The sequence below is a fragment of the Tursiops truncatus genome, chromosome 12 (assembly GCF_011762595.2).
Source record: "Tursiops truncatus isolate mTurTru1 chromosome 12, mTurTru1.mat.Y, whole genome shotgun sequence".
In the NCBI taxonomy this organism is placed as follows: Eukaryota; Metazoa; Chordata; class Mammalia; order Artiodactyla; family Delphinidae; genus Tursiops; species Tursiops truncatus.
Genome location: NC_047045.1, coordinates 50,662,874 through 50,684,793, shown reverse-complemented (window position 1 = coordinate 50,684,793; position 21,920 = coordinate 50,662,874). Strand labels below are relative to the sequence as shown.

Here is a 21,920-nt window from a genome sequence, read left to right as displayed (position 1 = left end):
GCAGCCAGGCTTGAGAAACCACTGGTCAGAAGATTATTGTCCCTCATCATTGGCAAGAGCTGGTGGATTCACTCCAGTGGTACTTTAGAATCACTCATAAACTGAAAGTCAAATTACTCTATTACAACAGACTGCAGCTGAGAAAACAAAACATGCACCACACTATTTAAATAAAAACCCAGCTCACATAGGATATGTTTGGCTGCATAGACCCTCAGAAATGTTATTGTTTCTGTCCTTGCACAATTTTGCTATTGAGTTCCTGCATATAAGCACATCTTGGGAATAGTGGTTGAAATAAGAAAAATAAGCCATTTAGTTTCTCCCTGCATGAGACTGGAGTGATTGGAAGGCCGATTTCTTCACATCAACTTGCCAGATCTCAGGGATGGCAGGATTTCAGGGAATGGATCTTTGAGTGATGGTTCTAACTTATCCTGGTCCATTTCCTACAATGTGAGTTTCTTCCCAATATAGTACTTCTGATAACTAGAATTACCCCTATTTCCCACATATACAGAAAAGTATCAATCTTAATTTTTAATGTATCATTGATTCTTAGAATTGTTTTCCTTTGCTCAAACTAACTGCATCAGCTAATGTTCTTAACTGAAAGCAACTGAAAAGGAGTCTGGGTGAATTAAAAGAAAAGGAGTTCATTTAAAAGGATAATGAGAACCTCATAGGCCTGTTGGAGATTTGAAGAACCAGACTCAAGGCTAAATGGCCAGGAAAAATGCCCAAACCACACTGTAGAACTGTCTGAAGGGAAACTGCTGCTGCTGCTGCTGCTGCTAGATGTTAGAATTTTCCTTGCTGCAATTTTGCACCAGGAACACACTTCAATCGCTTTGTGGCTGAGAGATGGATGCATTCTCACTTCCACCCTCACTAGAAAACCATGCTGTGTAGTTCCTCACATTGCTCACTAAGGTCTCCTACTGGAATGTCTGATTGAGTTTCAGGATTGCTCCTAACTGCAAGTGTATTTTCTACCTTGGAGAGGCAGGAGTTAAACAGTGGGAAATTCCTCATACAAAGGAAGGGGCAATAAAGAAACACTACTGTCTACCATCCTTCCTAGAGTCCTCCTTTTGTAATTCAAGTCAGTATAGGGAACAGTGCAGTTTTATTGCACTTCAATCAGCATTTATTCAGTTCTGCTGCATACTCAAGATGTAAACAAGACAAAAATAAATTGGTGTAGAAGTGCTTACAGTTTGTTAGGAAAAGTTTTGAATGGATTATTTTAATATAATATTGTAAAATGTAATGGGTTGAAATATATTCAGAAGAGGAGACCTTAATGCCACAAACTGAGTGCAAAGCAGGAGAAAATAATAGACCATTAAAGCTCATTTGCCTTGACTTAAATCAGGTACAGTGAAATAGCTAATATAGTATTGCATTATATTTGTGTTTTTCTGTAATAGTCTCACCAAATGTTATATAAACTCTTCAAGGGAAAATATCTATCTTTTAAATTTACTTTTTATAGTATCTAGCATGTAACTAGACACATAGTAAGTGCGCAAGTGTTTTTACTGATTTGAATTATTTTGGGAAATGTACAGTCTAAATACTCCCAAACATATCCAACCATACTGTGTAAATAATATTGTGGAATAAAATATTATTTTAAATCATTTGCTGCTTGACCATCTGAATTATAATTAACAGTTGATGGACTGGCAACTGAAAGATTGTTATAGTTTTCAGGGATTAAGCCTTTCTCACTCAAGCTATACTGAGACAAGATTCATGTGAGAATAGATTTTTAAAAAATTGACATTAACAGTTGTCATGATATGAATTACTCTGCACTTCTTTATTAGTTTTTAAATATTTATTTATTTATTTTTTATTGAAGTATAGTTTATTTACAGTGTTGTGTTAATTTCTGCTGTACAGCAAAGTGATTCAATTATTCATATATATACACTTTTTAAATATTCTTTTCCATTATGGTTTATCACAGGGTATTGAATATAGTTCCCTATTTTAAATTTTTTTTGGACTTTATTATTATTATTGGTGTTGTTATTCCATATTTAAAGGAAACTTTTCCACTACTAGGTTTGCGTATATGACCTCTTCATGACTAGGAGGATGGAAGTGTCTCAGAAGTTTCTTGTACATACTTGAGATGCCCATAGGTTAGGAGGATGATTATATATCTGAGTAGGGAAAATCACAATGCTCAGGAGAAAAACGTATGCAAAACAATACAGTTTGCAAAGAATAGGAACCCACTGGAAATAACTTAAGCAAAAAGGATAATTTGTTAAATGGATAGCTCTAATTATTTTTTTATCTGCAAAATATTCATTGTAAGGTTGTACTAAAATATATTCACCTATTCCTCTATTCCAGGTGGTTTCTAATGTTTTTACAATTTTTTTTAATGTTTTACAATTAAAAATAATGTTGCAACCTCCATGTGTACATAGTAATATATTATGATATTTTTAACAGAAGTGGTGTTGGCACTGGATATGGCAGGTTCTATTATTGTTAACATTTACTCAACATCCCCCTTCCCATAACCATAAGGAAATTATACATCATCAAGATTGCCGTGTAACTTAGTACCTCCCTATGGTGTTATCAAAATTATAGATATAAAGTTGTTCATAATATTTCCTTATCATTTTAATGTCTTTAGGATCTGTGGTAATATCATTTATTTCATTTATCATATTGGTAATTTGCATTTTGACCTCTGATTCTGTTGATTCTTTTATCTCTTGCCATTCTTTTTTTTTTTTTTCTTTTCCTTTCTTTTACTAAAAAGTAAATTGTGATGCTTAATAATATTCTGGTACTCAGATATATGGTCAAACATTATTCTGAATGTTTCTGTTTGGGGGTTTGGGGATGAGATAACATTTAAATCAGTGGCCTTTGAGTAGAGCAGACTGCCCTTCATAATGTGGATGGACCTCATTCAGTTAGTTGAAAGCCTCAGTGGAACAAAAGACTGACATTTCTTGAGCAAGAGGGAATTCTGCTAGTAGCCAGCCTTCAGACTTGCACTGTAATGTCAGCTTATCCCTGAGTCTTCAGCCTGATGGCCTTCAGACTTCAACTTCAGCATCAGCTTTTCCTTGGTCTCCAGCCTGCTGGCTCATCCTGCAGATTTTGGACATGCCAGCTTCCATAATCACATAAGCCAGTTACTTAGAACAAATCTCTTTCTATAAACACACACATCCTATTGGTTCTATCTCTCTGGAGAACTCTAGACTCACTGACATGTCTTGTAATTTTGAATTGAACACTAGCCACTGTATAGAGAAGAACTACAAAGGCTGACAGAAATAATACTTATGCTTTGGAATGGCATGCATTTTTTTCTGTCAGTTCATTACTGTGGGAATTTAGTTCAATATAATTAGTAGTTGAGCTGGGTTTAGGTTTTGTTGTTGTTATCATCATTCTCATTACACATTAGGTACAAATTTCTCCAGTGGTGGCCTGACAAGGCAACCAACCGAACTGAATTTCAAAGTGTGACAAGTCCCTCTGAAAAGAAATTGAACACATGAACTGTGTGTGCTTATTGTGGGTGGAGTCTGGGTTAGCAGATAGTTTATCTCAGTGTTCTTTCCTCAACCCTGATATTTAAGCAGTCCTTGTACTTGGTATTCTTGTCCAGCCTCAGTCTTAGATAGAGCCTGTATGCCTGGACTTTAGGAGCAAGGCCTTCTCAGTATTCCTGGTCTTTCTTCTTGTGACAGAAGAGATATGTATTATATCTTTGGAGAGGCTTAGGCAGGATCGAATTTTCTTCCTCTTTCCCAGTGGAAGCAGACCTCTGCTTTGTATCAGTGTAAGATTGTGGGCTAGGAGATTCTCCTGCCTCTTCCACAGAAACAGGTAGCTGTTTCTTCAAGAAGCAGTCGATCTTTGTCTGATATTTTGGGGTGGAAGATAAGGATTCCTTCTACTACTTAAGCCATGCCTAGGGTGTGGTGGCAAGAACGTGTGATGCCTCTTGTCCAGCGTCTTAAGGTTTTTGCTTTATGTGAGAGAACGGAAGCAGCACTGCTTTGTGCCTATGCCTTATTGGTAGCTGATCAACACCCACATGATGTCCCCATTGAGGGGAGTGCCTCTCCCTGGTATCCTGTTCTGCCCAGAATCTTTCTTATGAGTACTGAGCAGAGATCCATGGAAAAAGAGTTTGTGAGCAAGCAAACTGTTACAAGCCCATACTTGGCCTTTAGGAATTTCTTAAAGTTTTAGCTGATTTATTCTTGTTCTTTTTTTTTTGGCAGCCACCTCTTCCTCTTGTGCTCTGCCATAGATGAAAGAGTTCATGTGACCAATCTCTTTTCAGAGGAACTTGTCACACTTTGAAATTCAGTTCAGTTAGTTGCCTTGTTACCAGAGGTGTCTGATGGGCTCAAGAAAAGTTTTGTTTTGTTTTATTTTTAGATTATCTGTATTTTTCTTGTTGTTAGGAAGGAAATGATGTTCTCTTGAAAGTTTTTACACTCTAAGAAGAATTTCTAAAAAAATTTAAACAGCTTATTGTCTTTTAAAGAAATTAAAAAGAGAAAAATTTGTCTTTTGTATTTACCCATATATTTACCATTTTCAGTGATTTTTTTCTTCTTCCTGTTTGAATTTCTACCTGTTTTCATTTCTGTTTGGCTTGAGGGACTTCTTTCAGCATTTCTTAGATCTGCTGGCAGTAAATGTCAAAATCTCATGTATATGAAAATGATTTTATTTTGTGTTTATTTTTTGAAAGATAATTCACCAGATACAGAACGCTATACTGACAGCTCTTTTTTGTTTTTCCATTTCAGACCATTAAAGATGTTGTACCATTGTCTTCTGGCTTCAACTTTTTTTTTAACTAGAAGTCATCTGTTATTCTCATTGATGTTTCTTGGTATAAAATGTGTGTTTTATTTTCTCCTTTGGCTTCTTTTAAGATTGTTCCTTTTGCCTTTGGTTTGCAGCAGTTTGATTATCATGTAAGGATGTGTTCCTTTTCTCTTCTTACCATGTAGAATGGTTTTCTTTTTATTTAACACTGAGCAAACCGTTTTTCTCCTATACATAGCATGCTATCAAACCAATTTTTGAACTTTTTTCATCAAAGCTTCTATGGATAAGGGATTTTATTAAGCCTGATCCTTCAAAGCTTATAATGATCTGCCTTTACTTGATTTTAGACACCATGCATAGCGTACATTATAATAATATTTAGATGAGCACTTTTTTGTGCTTGCTCTGTTCCAGGCACTATGATGAGTACTTAAAAGGCTATTATTTCCTTTAAACTTCAAAACTACCACGTTAATTAGGTACTATTATTCCCATTGTACATATGAGAAACTGAGGCCTAATGAGATACAATACATTGTTCAGGGTCATAAACAATGTGTTAGAACCAGGATGTAAATTATGACTCCAAAGCCCTTACCTGTGACCATTCAGTATGTTTGATAAATTGATTGTTTTGCTTATGATTTTTAAAAAATATTTATTTATTTATTATTTTTGGCTGTGTCAGGTCTTAGTGTGGCATGCAGAATCTTTCGTTGTGGCGTGCAGGCTTCTTCTTTAGTTGTGGCGCATGGGCTCAGTAATTGCAGTGCGTGGGCTTAGTTGCCCCATGTAATGTGGGATCTTAGTTCCCTGACCAGGGATTGAACCTGAGTCCCCTGCATTGGAAGGCGGGTTCTTAACCACTGGACCACCAGTGAAGTCCCTTGCTTATGATTTTATTACATGATTTCTTGTAATATGAAGATATTTGTCAAACTTTAGAAGATTATTTTTGCCGTGGAATTTACAAAATTACAGAAAAATAATGTTAACCATGATGAAATACTATATTTTATTGGGTTAGGCAGAATATCTCACCTTATTTGTAGTTTAAGTGCACAATTTTTATTAAAAAATTTTGTTGTTTTGTTTCAGTGTCAAAATTCAAGAGGTAAAACTAATGGCATTAAATGCAGAGAAGAGCAGGAAGTAGGGTATTATTTGCATAGCATATGTCCAGATGATGACTGCTCAGCTAGAAGCTATTCAAATTACGTGTCTTTATCTTTTAATAGGTACCTTTACTTCACTAAATGAGAGTAAGGAGCCACATTTTACTTGCCTTACTAAATGATATGTTGCAACAAAATTATTTACAACAGGCAGCAAAATCTTCTATTTTTAGTGGAGGAAAGCACTTTGAAGTTTCAACATAGTTTCCAGAAGCAATATTTAATGAGAAGTCCAAATGACCCTTGCAGGAGAAGATACTCATGAAGTAGTCATGTTTCTCACTAGTTTCTCAAAACTTTTGTGTTAGGGCCTTAAATTACTGCTTCAACTAGCTACACTTTTTTTTCTACTTTTTCTTCACAGTTTATCAAGATAAGGGATAAAATAGTTCTCCTTACTGATAAAAACTTTACAGTTGGTATTTACCAATGACCCATTCTTAGTTCAGTGCTAATTTTGTTTATGCCTCAAATACTCATGGTGTTGTTTGCTCACTAGAATGCCTATTGCTTCATTCCACCAGCAGGTGATATTTAGTTCATAGTCAAAATGCTTTAGAGTTGATCAAAAATATAGGCATGCCTTAGAATAAAATCAGTAATTGTAGACAATTAACAAAATGTTTAAATTTTTGTGTTCCTAGTTTAGCCATGAATCAGTTATGACATTAGGCATGTAGATATTAAAGATAAGGGAAAATCAACATGAATTTAAATAAGATTAAGAAGTCAGCTTTTAAAATTTAATAATGGTGTCAACTTTCAAAAGGGCCTGGTTAGATTGTTTCATTGGAAGTTTTACTAAAGAGAATAGAAACAAATTAGATCCATGTGAGAATTTTTTATTTACCTTCAAGTATTTATCTATAATTTATTTTGGCTACTAAGTATTGGCCAACACTTTTTCATATATTTTATTAAATTTCTCTAAATTGTCTTACTATCTTGATATCTTACATATTTTCATTTGTAATTTAAGTAAGTATGCACTATTGGCTTATTAAAACTACATTTATGGACATTTTGATGATAAGATTCATTCATAATCCCTAGAAGTTAGCATGTTTTATTTTTGCTTTTTCCTTCTTGCTATAATCTACATGTATACACATATTTTTAAATAATGATATATGACTATAACAGATATTGACCTGTTTATAAACATAGATTGTTATTGTTAATTTTCCATGAAACAACTCAATTTGCATTTTGAATTTTCATTCATTTCTCTTGTTGCAGTGGGATGGGGCTAGAAGTTAGGTAATTTCCATCCCTCCTGGTGTTTCCTCCAGCTCTCTGTGGTTTATGCCAGCATTCCAGGGTCTTCTCCAGGTATGCATGTGTGTGTGGCAGCAGTGATATCTTATCATTGTTCTAGCAATGACATCATGTGTTCCTAGAAGTATGGCTCTTTCAGTTCTAGAAGGTTTCTGCTGCTTCATTGCCACATTTGGGGCATGGGGATCATTTGAAGGGCTACGTTTCTATCTAGATATACCACAAAGCCATTTATTCCTTCGGTCTTATTTCTTCTTGGTGCTGTTAGAAAGCAGGAAACATTCTCTCTCTTCTCTTAGGATCCTCAAACTTCTATTTCTTGCCTTTCCTTCCCTTTGTTGTTTGGTGAGTGAGAATATGGAAGGGAGACTGAGTACTTTGTCCCCCAAATCAGTATTGGGATGGAAGACTTAGTGACAGTGGTTGGCAACTGAATGTTGAGTGGTAGCTAATGATTTCTATCTTTCTCTTCTTCTAAGTCACCTGCATTTTAACTAGTTCTACTATGGTAGATCACATCATGGATCAGTCTTCTGGTTAAATAAGAATGGACAAGTTGGAGGTGGGATGCTGTTCCTAGGCAACAAGTGATGGAACGGAAAGATAAAGAGATGGAAGAGGAGAGGAAATTTCCAATTAATTGAATAGCAAGGGAAGACAAGAATTTGTAGAAGAAGAGTTTTAGTGTTCAGTCAAGCCAGTATGATTTAGTGATTTCCTGTCTATTCAAACATGCACACATACACACTCAATAGAAACCTATTAGAACATGAATTCTAATGTGCTGTAGACACTTTTTGAAGTGTATCTGCAAATAATAAAACCTGATAATGGTGGCTGAGACCTCACCAAATATCTATGTGTTCCCTTTGCAGTTAGATGGAGACCATGTGTCTAATTCTGTCTAGTGGATCATGGGTAGAAATGATGGATGCAAATTAATAGGTCTGACCATGACTTAACATTTAGGACCTTCTAGCAGAATATTCTATTGCCACAGCAATCCTGAAAGCCAAGAGTTGAGATGGAGAGGACCTGAATCCCCGAGTCACCACATGAAAGACAGATGGTTTTAAGTGATCCCTAGCTAATATCAGGAAGTGATAAACTAACTTTGATATGTTAAGCCACTGATTCTTGGGGGTTATTTGCTATTGTAAGATAGGCTACCCAATTTTAACTAATACAGTTTGGAAGGTAAGATGAGTATTCTTTTGAAGTTTGATTCTGTTACATGAATCTGTATCATAAAAATATTCACTGCAAAGCCCCTTTTCTTCTTTTAAAAAGTAATATCTATTGGTTCTTTTGTTTTAAAAATTATAAATCATTTACCACAGGACAGGTTCTGGACAGAGAAACTAAAAGCCAAATTGTTGGGCGTTTCTGCCAATTGAAGAATGACTTGGGATGAAGATAAAGCAAGTTAGAAATTATAAATTAGTGGAGAAATATGATCCTATTAGAAAAAATAAAAGGTTTATGAGTAACATTTTGGTGGCATGTCTATTTTATAAAATGAGGTTTTCTCAAGATCTGGAGGTCATTCAGATAGAGGCAATTCTTTGTCATTAAAAATTGATTTAACTGTTCTCTATTATCTCAGCGAAGCTCAGCATCTACTACAGAGAAGTCTTACATGAAAGCCCCATATTGTATTATTATTTGGTGTTACTATTGCCCAAAACCTGAAAAATGTTAAGTTTAGGAGATCTCAATGTTTTGGGATATAGAAGGCCTTAGTAGTTTCTTTAATAAGTTTATAAGATAAGTGACAATAATTCAATTTAGAAAGTTAACATTTTTCTTGGAGTAAGAATTAGATTCTCTGGTTTCCTCCTTCTTTCCCTCCATCCTTTCCTCCCTCTTTCTTCCTTCCTTCTTCCTTCCCTCCCTCCCTTCTATTTCTCTGTCTTTCCCTCCTTCCTTCCCTTCCCTCCTCCTTCCTTCCTTCCTTCTTCTTTATACTCCTCTGATTCTAGAAGAATTTGTTCTCCATTTTTATAATCACTTGAAATGAAGGTCTTATAAAATACTTTTAAGTATTTGGAATAATCTTTGTAAACCCATTTAATTTTTTCCATCTCCTCTGAAATCCTTTCACAAAATTAAAACTTTAGAAGTATATTTCAGGTCTCTTCCAGCCTGTCACACTGCTATTTCTTTGTTTTATTCACAAAGGAACTTATTTACTTCTTTATAACTTTCTCAGGCAATTGTCTTATGTTCTTTTATATTAGTAAATTTATATAATTTTCCCACACTTTATACATAATAAAACCTTATTACAACTTATCAAGATATTTAGAACAAACTGGAAAACTTACTCTTAAGGTTTATTCCCTAATAGCCATTGTAGCTGTATTTTCACAAATTCTGTAATTCAAATTTTGGGGAACCATGGTAAATAAGTGAGAATTTTAAAAAGAAGGAGGTTATTCTAAGACAGCTGTGGAAAAAGGAATAAGTCAACAGCTGATGACAAAGTACAATTTAATATCAGAATATAATACCTCTAAACTTCCCTCATAACTTGGTCAGATATTTTGCCTTCTATGTACTTCTAGAGTACACATCTAGTGGCAGACATATTAATGGGAAGGGGTGGTGGTGGTGATGGGAGGATGTTAGTTCTAAAGTTAGCCCTCAAGGTGAGATCATATATAGTCACAATTACCTTTTTAAAAATCCCTAAATAGCCAAGAAGTCATCAAGATAATTTTTTGTTTGTTTTTCTTTGCTTTCGGCATGGCTTCCCTTTCTCTGGGACAGTGGAGAACAAGGAATTTTTATGTCCCCCGTCATTCCATTGGCTTCCCATCGTTCCCAAGACAGTGACTAAAATCATTAACATGGTGTATAAAGCCCTGCCAATTCTGGCTCAGACTTCTTTTCCAACCTCATCTTGCCCCAAGATCCACACTGTCTTCCTTTTAATTTCTTGGATGCTCTCTCCTTTCCCCATACAGTTCCAAAAGCCTTCATCTTCTTCTCTGGTAATTTCTTTAACTTTTTAGTACACAGCTTAAACATTTCTCCCTCAGAGAAATATCATGTATTCTTGTTTTGTCCTATTATAACAATCTAATCTTTCCATCATAAAACCTATCATAGCTGTGATTTAACATTTATTCATAGTGCTCTGATTAGAAATCAACTCCCCCAATAGACTGAGAGCTCCATGATGACAGGGTCTATGTTTTGGCCTTCTGGTTCATAGACGCCCATGTTCTTGTTGTGTCCTCACATGGCAGAAGGCTCAAGGAAGCTCTCTAGGGTCTGTTTTACAAGGATATTAATTCAATTCGAGAGGGCTCTGCCCTTATGACCTAGTCACCTCCCAAAGATCTCACCTCTTAATATCATCACATTGAGAGGATTACGTTTCATCATATGAATTTTTGGGGACACAAACATCCAGTCTATGGCAAGAACAAAATTTTGATTGTAAATCTGAAATTATCTGTATTCAAATAACTCTTTCAATGGGCCTAGATTTGAGTTCCATTAAATTTAGTACTGAACACCAAATTTGTAGCTTGCTTGTAACATATTACATGGTTTTGATGATATAGTTTTTTTTGTTGTTGTTGCGGTACGCGGGCCTCTCACTGTTGCGGCCTCTCCCGTTGCGGAGCACAGGCTCCGGACGCGCAGGCTCAGCGGCTATGGCTCATGGGCCCAGCCGCTCCGTGGCATGTGGGATCTTCCCGGACCGGGGCATGAACCTGTGTGCCCTGCATCGGCAGGCGGACTCTCAACCACTGCGCCACCAGGGAAGCCCGATGATATAGGTCTAATGAAAGAATTTTTATATTCCTGAATAGAGGCCCAAATGTCAATAGCATATTCACAATCAGGTTTTGCTGTCCTTTCCTGAAATGACTGCCGGTCTAGAAATCAAATCTCAAATTAGTGGTATTTACTCATGCCCAACTATATATATTATACTCAAAGCAAATAATATGCTTTAGAAAAAGGACTGAAATTTCTGGGTAGTCTTTAAACAAAACTACAGTCTATTTTTTTGAGAAGTCTCATTCAAAGATCAAAAAACATGTAATTAGGAGATAGGCTTCAGTTTCCAGAAATAATCTTTAGTAACTGTTTGATTGAAGAATGTCTATTTGAAGAATATATAATAATTTGAAATTATAATTTGCTTAATATTGGCTCCTTTGAGCAAGAGGGCAATTATCAGCTTAGGTTCCAAAACCTATACAGCTGTTCCCTCACTTTGAGCGAGCTGACCCCACTGTTAACTTGAAAAGTTTGATGTGTTTGTGTATGTGTGTGCACATAAGATGTGTAGCTCAAGTTTACATTCCCAATTTAAAAAATGTCCAGATACCCATAAAACGTAGGTGAAAGAAAAGGTAAAGTATGTTTCCCAGTAGAAAAAAAAAATCACAACTGCTTGGCAGTAATATAATATAAAAGTACATGTGATAGTCTTAGTACCTTAGCTACTTCCAAAATTAATAAATTATTTACTATTCCTCCATGGGAGGCAGGATATAGAGTAAGGAAGATCTGGGGTTGTAGAATTTGGCCAGCCTTGGTTAAAAATCTCAACTCTATTACTTTCTACTCATGTAACCTTGGGCAATTTAGTTAATATCATTAAGGCTCACCTTTCTTATCTGAAAATGAGGATATATTACGACCATCCTCCTAGAAATACAGTAGAGCTTAATGGGACAAGGTATACTAAAAACTTAGTGCCTGGAACATAATGTGTTTGCAATTAAAGTTATGATCAATATTTTTATTACCCTTCAGTAAAGAGATTTCCAATGTTTTCCTAGAGTAATGATTAGATTTATCAATGTGAAGCCTCAGGGTTCCTCTATTTTTGCTCTATATTCCCTTTTCCCCTTCTATTTAATTAAATTAATTATAGAAACAGTATAAGTATATAGAAGATGGATCAGGTAAGTGTCTTAGACAAAATAGAAGTTGCTTCTCTTACATGTGATAGTCTAGAGGTAGGTGGATGGTCCAAGGCAGTGGTTAGCCCTGTTCAATGAGATCATCCTGGAATCTGGTTTCCTTTCTTTTTCTTGTCCACCGTCTCCTAGGGTGAAGTCTTCTCTTGCATGGCTGGAGCTGCTTCACTAGCACTTTGCCCATGTTCTAGCCTTTAGAATAAGGGAAGGAGAAAATAGAGATCAAACATCTTCCCTTTAGAAGATTGGCCCAGAAGTGGAATACTTCAATTCTAGCTACATCCCACTGATCATAATATAGACACATGGAGGCATCTATTTGTAAGGAAGAATGTAAAAAGCAGTCTGTTTTGTGACCCTATGCCAGGAGAAAAATGCAGGAATTCTATTACTAAAGTGAAGGGGACAGTTAGCAGTCTCTGCCACAAATAATGTATTATAGTGCAAAAGATCTGTTGGACCAGAGGCCAACATAACTGGGAATATGACTTGGGTCAGTTCAAAGTAGTCTGGTGACCTTGAGATCACTGAGCTTCTACAAGTCTCAGCTCTCTCCAGGTCTCACTGCCTTACTTCTTTGTTGTTAGTTAGGGTACTCCTTAACCCTTCATCACATGGCATAATAATAACAAACTTTATTGAGCACTTGCTATGTGCTGGACACTAATCCAAATATTTCACATGTATGATTTCATTTAATATTCTCAACAAGCCTGTGAAGTAGGTACTATTATTACCCTCACTTTATAGACAAGGAAACTGAAGCATGGAAAAGTTAAGTAACTTGAGCTGTTGGGATTTGATTTCAGGTTTCTTAACTCTATAGCTCAAGAGTTTATGTGAAAAGTGGCAACTAGCTGTTTTTTTTTTAACTATCTTTTTTTAAAAAATTTTTTATTGGAATATAGTTGATTTACGGTGTTGTGTTTCAGGTGTAGAACAAAGTGAATCAGTTATAAAATATACACTCTTTTTAAGATTCTTTTCCCATGTAAGTCATTACAGAGTATTGAGTAGAGTTCCCTGTACTATACAGTAGGTCCTTGTTAGTTTATCTATTTTATATATAGTAGTGTGTATATGTCACCCCCAATCTCCCAATTTATCCCTCCCCACCCTTATCCCATGGTAACCATAAGCATGTTTTCTACATTTGTGACTCTACTTCTGTTTTGTAAATAAGTTCATCTGTACCCTTTTTCTAGATGGAGTGGCAACTAGTTTAACCAAAATGTATTAGTTTCTTATTTCTGCTGTAGCAAACTACTATAAACTTAGTGGCTTAAAACAGCACACAGTAATTATCTTACAGTTCTGGAGGTCAGAAGTATGAAATGGGTCTCATGAGACTAAAATCGAAATTTGGCAAGGCTGTTCCTTCTGGAGGCTCTAGAAGAAAGTAACTTTCCTTGACTTTCCCGTTTCTAGAGGCCACACGCTTTCCTTTGCTCATGGCCCCCAGTCAGCAATTGCATCACTGCAAATTCTGCTTTGCTTCCATCATCACATCTCCTTCCCTCACTCTCCTGTCTCCCTCTTTCACTTGTAAAAACCCTGTGATTATACTTAGGACACACCCAGTTAATCCAGAGTAATCACCCCATCTCAAAATCCTTAGTTTAATCACATCAGCAAAATCCCTTTTGTCATGTAAGGTAACATATTCACACAGGTTCCAGGGATTTAGATGTGGACATCTTTGGGGGAGCCATTATTCTGCCCACCACAAATGCCTTTTCAAAGGATGTCAGTAACTTATTAACAAATCCAATGGACTTCCTCAGGCTTTACCTCATACTCTCTCAAAACTCTTCCCACCCATAACTTCCTAATTACATCTTGCCTGAATTTCCACTCTCTTTGATGACTCCTCTTTTCAATTCTATCTCTTATCTTCCTCAATGTAGTTGTTTCCCAAGGACCTACTTTCATTCTTTATTCTTCTCACTCTATACTATTTACCTTGGTATCTTCTTATATATCTTATAACAGAATCTGTAACTAATATAATACTTATATTTGTGTCCCCAACCCTGGTTTTGCTGTTGAGTTTCAAAGCAATGTTTAAAAAATGTTTGCTGGATATCTTCCCCTGACTGTTCTGACCATTCAAATTCATCATTTCAAACTGAAATTATGGTCTACCTTCCCATATCTGCTGTTCTCTTGCGTTTACTTTTTTTGTTGATGGCCCTTCATCTTCACAGTGGTTCTGTCTCCTGAATTCCGTGTCCTCTGAGACTCCTCTATCCACTTGTTTCTCAAAACGTATGGATTCTAATTCTATAGTATGTTTTTCTTCTTCCCCCTATATGATCCATTTCCACGTCTATTCTTGTAGTTCTCTTACTAGGTGTATCTTATGAGCATACCAATCTATTTTACACATTGCTACCAGATTTACTTGCCTAAAACCGAGCTCTTGTCTTATTATACCCATCCACCTCAAATATCCTTGTTTACAGAATTGTCTAACTTTCCAGAACCTCCTTCATCTACTTTCAACATTATTTCTTCCTGTATATATTTACATACTTTTTGTTTCTGAAAAACTTGACTCTTTGTTTCCTATTCATCATGCACTTTCCCTTCTCTGCCCCTCACTCATAATTTCCGTGTACTTGGAACATTTTTATCAACCATTTAAATTTATCTAAGTCCAATCCATTCTCTAAGATCCTGTCTAATGCTACTATCAGAAATCCTTCAGGTTATCTTTTGCTTTTTGAATGATCAGATACTTCTCCATCTTTTATTAAATTTAACACCTTTTACTCATTTATATAGCAATTTTTGAAAATATCACTGAGGAAAAGTTTGTGTTTGGCTCATCACCCGATATAAGTGTTTACATAGTATTCCTAAAATATGAATCTGCAAAACAGGAAAGTTGGACAAGAGCAATGATTTTCAATTTGGAGAGTAAGGGAGGAGTATAAGAATATTTCATGGGTGTAATTGTTGCAAAAGGTATACTAAATATTATAAAATACTTGAAAAAATTAAAAACCTATTTTTAAAATAGAAATATTGATAGAGAACATATTTTTGTTATTGCCATATGTTGTAGGGAATGCCAATCTAGGCTTTGAAGCCAGCTCCTCAGGCTTGAAGCCTGGCCAGGCCAGGTAGTAGTTGGCAAGTTACTCAACCTCTCTGTTTCTCATATTCCTCACCTAGAAAGCTGAGAAATAATAATCGCTACCTCATCATGCACACAGAACAGCATTTGGCACATGATAAGTCTCCAAAACATCTATCCAATTATTAGCTATTATTATTATCTCTCAAAAACTGTCATAGCTTTAAAAGATTGAGAAATACTTGACTACATGGTCTTTACTATAACTGTAACCCTAAAATTCTATCGTTCTGATACTAGCATAATTCTGCCTAATCTCTATCATCATGTAGATTTATATACAGAGACAGTTAAAATGATAGCTATTTCATTTTGTTATAAACTTATTAGGCATTATAATGCTTTTGAAACACTCATTTTGAGTCAATTCTTATTGATTTTAGCTTTTTACAGTTTGTGGCATTAAACTATAAAGAATAGAGGCAGGTTTTGAAAAATTATTTGGGCAAATTCTTCCTACATTGTCCTTTCTTCTAGTTTGGAGTATAGACCTTTCCTGTAATATTTATAACTCTTGCTTGTGTGTGTGTGTGTGTGTGTGTGTGTGTGCGCGCGTGCGCGTGCACGTGCGTGTGTGTGTTTAGTGCATTAAATTCACACAAAATGTAAGTAATTATGCCATGCTTTACCCTAAGCAACCTAAAGGTTGCTAATATTTGAGAAGCCTACTTCCCTCCCTCGGCTGTTTAATTTGGCACTTTGAGTGAAATATTTTCTTTTTTGTAATTTTAATGTCTGAATTATATGTCGACTACATAGACCATATTAGAATGCATACTCTAGGAAGAAGTAGAAAAGCATCTGTTTGCAATGTAAAATATACCAGTATTTGTTAGGTGAGCATTGCTAGGCAAATAGTAAATCATTTGTTAAAAATTTCCATTTTAAGATGAAGGTTGCTACTGAAAGGTTCTAATTTGGTACTATGTTTTCATATTCATACTGTAATAGAGAGCATTATTTTAGCCGTGCTGAAATTGTTAGAACTAACTCAGATATGCAGTTAGAATCATAAAAACTTTACATTTTGAGTAATTTTTATGGTATGAGGCACTGAATACAGAAACTTGTCTATAACATAAACCTGGATGTGTTTTTTAAACTGATAAACATTTACAGTGATCTTTGCTACTGAATCCAGATACAACACAGCCTCTGTAAATATTATCTTGTGGTTTAAAAATGCACTTGTAGAAATGTAAAATGATAAACTTTATAGACTATGATGACTTCTTTTTTACTTTTCTTGCCCCATTTTTTATCAGATTACAAATATGGAATTAGCCTTTAGTGTTCACTCCAATTTGGCTAGGGTAACTTGCTAAAGCCTGTAAGAATCAGGCTTATAGAAATCTCCCAATTTTTTAAACCATTAATTAACAGCTAAAATGCTTCAATCAAATAAGCAGGTATGCTTTAATAATAGAATGCTCTCTAGTGGTGTTGCTGATAGGTAAAAATAAATATGATTTTTTTCCACTTCACTGTCAAAATGTGCTAACAACTAGGAAAATGGTTTATTTTATAAATAAATGTTTTCAATATAGACATAATTGAAAAACAATATACAGGGCATGGTAAAATTAGCTACACAGTTGATGAATATCATAACAAGTTTTCAACTCATGTGCATAGGTGAAATAATTTATCTTATTTTAATTTTTTATGTTATACAATAAAAATGTACAACTGAATATATAATACTGGTTCTCAACTTTGGCCACATATTAGAGTCACTTGGGGTACTTTGAAAAAAAAATTGGCCTGTGAACATCAGAATCTTGGAATGAAGTGGGGCATCCACAATCTTTAAGGGCTCCCAAAGATATTCCAATGCTCAACCAGGTTTGAGAACCACTGGAATAAAATACTTTGGCTTATTAATAAATATTTATTTATATTATATAAATAAATTATATATATAATATAATATAAATAAATTATAAATATTATTATAATTATTATTATAATATAATTATAATTATTGTAAATATTTATTTATAATAAATAAAATACCTACTATGCTGACTTATGGGAATGTAGATAACACCTCTGTGTATATATATATAATATACACACATAGAGCTTTACATACACATTTACATACACACATAGAGATAAGATAATGAAGTACCATTCCTTACCTTTTCATATGTGACTTTTACTCTCATAACAATAGAATTTATTATGACAAGGCTAACATTTAAGGAGCTAAATGTCAGTGACTGTTATTAGTGCTGTTAATGAATTTTTAAATTTAAATCTCACAATACCCTTACAGAATAGGTATTTTCTCCACTTTAATAAGGAAGAAACTGAGGCATAGAGATGCCAAGTTCCTTGTCCAATGTCATACCACTGATAAGCTGTAGAGCCAGAGTTTGAAGATAAGCCTTCTCAATTCAGATTCTCAGCAGTTAATCATTTTACCACTTGGCATTTAACAGTAATTTGTATGTTACTAATTAAGTGGTTATAAGAGGAAAAAATTAATTAGATGATGATTAAGACCACTGTGAAAATATAGATAAGGTCATAAGAGATATTTGTTGCTGTTTATATATTACTTGGTACAAGAAAGCTAAATTACTAAAATTATTCTAGGTTTTAACTACTTGTTTTTTTAAAATTAAATCCATCTGGGTTTAAAAGATCAAGTCCAACTAATAAGAAATCTCAGAGATCATCTGGAAGGTTTTAATGAACAGGGTGCTTTCTCATGTATTCTTTTTTGGGAATATAGACTGATACGTTGAATCTGTTTAAAATAGGGACTCTTTGTGATTTCAGAAAAATTTTTGAATATTTAGGATAAAGTTTCATGAAGACTGTAGATGGCAGCAACTTTCTGTTATTGGGTATTTGCTGTTCATAAGCACTTTTGGCTGGAGAGCTGGCTGAAATTAGTTGTAGGACTATGATCTGTGGTGGCTATGTGCTAAGGTACGCAAGTGAAGGTGTATTCTGTTTGGCTTTCCAAAAGCAATTTTCTGTTATTGGTTTTGAAAAGCTATCCCATACTCTTTATTTGAATAAGGATTGAAACACATTTGACTGGATCTGAAGGAAAAGCTGAAGCAAAGGCAGGTCATTCTCAACAAAAGTAATTTCAGGGAGCATTCCGTTATCATTCTTCGATATTGCATTTAGGCAGTTACATACTTTTTCTAAATACAGTGACCTGCATGATTTATATGGAATTCCAAAAGCAATGATCCAGTAAATTTACTGACAGTTTCAGTAAATTTGCTTCACGGATCCCGCATCTGATGATTGCCTTCTGCTCTTGGCATTTTCTACCTAATATACCATGTAATATGGTTCAAATCAAGAGTCTTATTCTGTCAAATCATTCACTGGAGAGGCTAGTGAAGGCTTTAACTGTGTATTAAAAAAAAGGAAGCCACTGATGGTTTGGGTTGCATTGCTTTTGAAGGCTTTATTAGAGCTGTCAAGGAAAACAAGTCATTCGTGCTCCAGTTGCCCTTCAAACAAATGTACTTCAATGTCTTGGATGCTCCTTAGTTTTATGTTAAATTATATAGGAGTAATAAGATTGCTATAACTGAGATAACTCCTTGTGATCAATACCTCTCTTTGGATTGATTAACTGGTATTGATGAGAAAGGACAGTCCCATTAATATGTTTTAATAGAATTAGAACATTAGCTCTCCAGCCCTGCAAAACATTTGGAACTTTTCCAGCACTGTTTGAGTTTAAAGAAACGGAGAAATGTTTTGTGGACCTGACCCTCCATGGGTTGCCTTCTGACAGTCAGATAAGTTTTGGCATAACTGTATTACCCAGGCTGGTTTCTGGCTTCTGTTTTTTTTTTTTTTTTTGTCAGTGGGCCAGAATCCAAATAAATATTTTTGGAAGCAGGACACCTTGTTCAAAAGTTCACAAGTCCAAGTAAATATTCCTGTTTACTAAGACAAAATGAGAGATGAGATGAGCAAAAAACACTTGTTTATGGGAGCTTATTTTCTTTATGTAATTGGTCCCAAAGGGAAGATGAAAGCTAATGGGCTCCAGGGATTTGCCCCTTAATTAATTTTACACTGTCATGGCTACAATGAACATAAAGTGATGCACAATTTATATAACAGAATGACTTTACAATTCTGACATGTAAGGGCAGAGAAACATGAAGAAATTTCTTTATATACATCTCTAGGGATATGATTAGCACCACAGAATCATTTTATAGTGAGATGCTTAATGGAACAACTCTATTCTGTGACAGAACTGTCACCCAACCATTTTTTTAATTGTTTAAAATAAAAGAGACTATCAGGGCAGTCAGTTTCTATCATTTATAGAAGTGTTTAATGAACCAGAGAAAAATATCTATTTCTCTATCCTTACTAGCATTATGTTCAATCACACAGCTGAAATAGTATTAGGGGTCCAAATGAATTTTTTAGTGCCATGAATCAAGTTTACTAAAGGCCATTTCTTTTTCTTTCTCCTTAAAAATTTATTGATGTAGAGTTGATTTATAGTATTATTAGTTTCAGGTGTATAACGTAATGGTTCAGTATTTTGTAGGTTATTCTACAAAGTTATTATAACATACTCTTTTCTCTGTGCGGTATACTATATCCTTATGACTTATTTATTTTGTAATTGGCAGTTTGTACCTCTTAATCCCTTCACCTATTTCACCCCTCCCCCGACCCCACTGTCTTGTGGTAACCACTAGTTTGTTCTCTATATCTGTGAGTCTGTTTCTGTTCTGTTCTCTTTGTTTGTTTTGTTTTTTAGATTCCACGCATAAGTGAAAACATACAGTATTTGTCTTTCTCTGTCTGACTTATTTCACTAAGCATAATAACCTCCAGGTCTGTCCATGTTGTCACAAACAGCAAGATTTCATTCTCTTTTATGACTGAGTAATATTCCATTGTATATATATACACCACTTCTTCTTTATTTATTCATCTGTTGATGGGAAGTTAGGTTGCTTCCATATCTTGACTACTGTAAATAACGCTGCTATGAACATAGGGGTACATGTATCTTTTCTAATTAGTGTTTTGGTTTTCTTTGAATAAATACTCAGGAGTGGAATTGCTGAGTCATATGGCAGCTCTAGTTTTAATTTTTTGAGGATCCTCCATATAGTTTTCCATAATGGCTGTAGCAATTTACATTCCCACCAAGTGCACAAGAGTTCCTTTTTTTTTCTTTTTCCTTTTTGCTGTTCTGATTGGAAGCTTTCCACTATTCTGCCTTCCAGTTTGCTTATGCATTCTTCTGTATCACCTAACCTGCTGTTAATTTATTCAAGTGTACATTTCATTTCAGTTATTGTATTCTTCAGCTCTGATTTGCTCTTTTTATATTTTCTAATTCTTCATTGAAGTTCTCACCATGTTCCTCTATTCTTTTCCCAAGTTCAGTGAGTATTTTTATGACAATTGTTTTGAACTCTTTATCAGGTAAATTACTTATCTCCATTTCATTTGTATAATTTCCTGGGTTTTATTCCTCTGTCATCTCATTTTGTTTTACTTTCTCTGTTTGTCTATATGAAGTTAGGTGAAACAGTTACCTATCCTAGTCTTGAAGGTGTATCTCTGTGTGGGAGCATTCCTGTGCAGTCTGCATGTGCCCTGTGACTTTGGTTGGGGAGCTGGATCTTAAGTGAGCTGGGCCAGAGCTTCTCCTTGGGCGTGATGGTAGTCACTGCTTTGGTGGGATATGAGGCTGGAGCTGGAGGGGCTGGAGCCACAGCCCAGCACAAGCCATGGCTTCTCCCATAGTGCAATAGCAGTCACTGCCTTGGCAGGTAGTGGGGCTGGAGCCGGAGAAACAGAAGCTGCAGCCCTGTATGGTCTTCAGAGCACCAGGCACTTTTCATTCAATCTACTGTCTCTGTGCTGGAACCCAGAGGGAGTCACTCTCTGCACATGCTCTTTAAGAGTGGAGTCTCAGTTTCCTGTAGTCCTCTGCTAAGCCCCACTGGTTTTCAAGACCAGGCAAGGGGGCTCATCTTCCCAGGTCCAGGCCCTCGGACCAAGGTGCCCAATGTGGGGCTAGAATCCTTTGCTTCTTAGGGTGGAGTGCCAAGCTTGTGATATGCCCCTCCTCCTCTGGGTCACCTGCTGTCAGCTTGGGGAGGGATTCCTGTGGATCCTGACGAGATTGTTTCTCTTCCCCTCTTACCAGTCTCAGTTGTATCCTTGGTTGTAGAAAGCCTTTCTACTAGTCCTCAGGCCATTCTCAGAGAGAGCTGTTCTATATGTAGTGTAGTTTTGGTGTGTTTGTGGGAGGACGTGAGCTCAGGGTCTTCCTACTCTGCCATCTTGATCTTGCCTCCTCCTCTAAAGGCCATTTCTTAGAGCCATAAGGGATTATTTCTAATTTCAACGAAATATCAGAAACTTGAAATTCATGAACTAATTCTTTCATTCAATAAATATTTGAATGCCTACTTTATGCAGCAATGTACTAGAATAAGAGAAAAAGGTACCCACCCCCATGGAATTTAGGTTCTCCCAGGGGAGAGGGAGATTAAATAACTAATT

General features: G+C 35.5%; 1 long non-coding RNA gene across 1 annotated transcript in view; it reads right to left on the bottom strand.

Annotated features, from left to right (window-relative positions):
- Positions 1–21,920, bottom strand: part of LOC109552846 (uncharacterized) — a 140,679-nt gene that overhangs the window by 14,321 nt on the left and 104,438 nt on the right. Inside the window, exon 9 of the long non-coding RNA XR_012324811.1 lies at positions 12,268–12,436. This is a non-coding gene — a long non-coding RNA (uncharacterized lncRNA). The remainder of the gene's footprint in view (positions 1–12,267; positions 12,437–21,920) is intronic.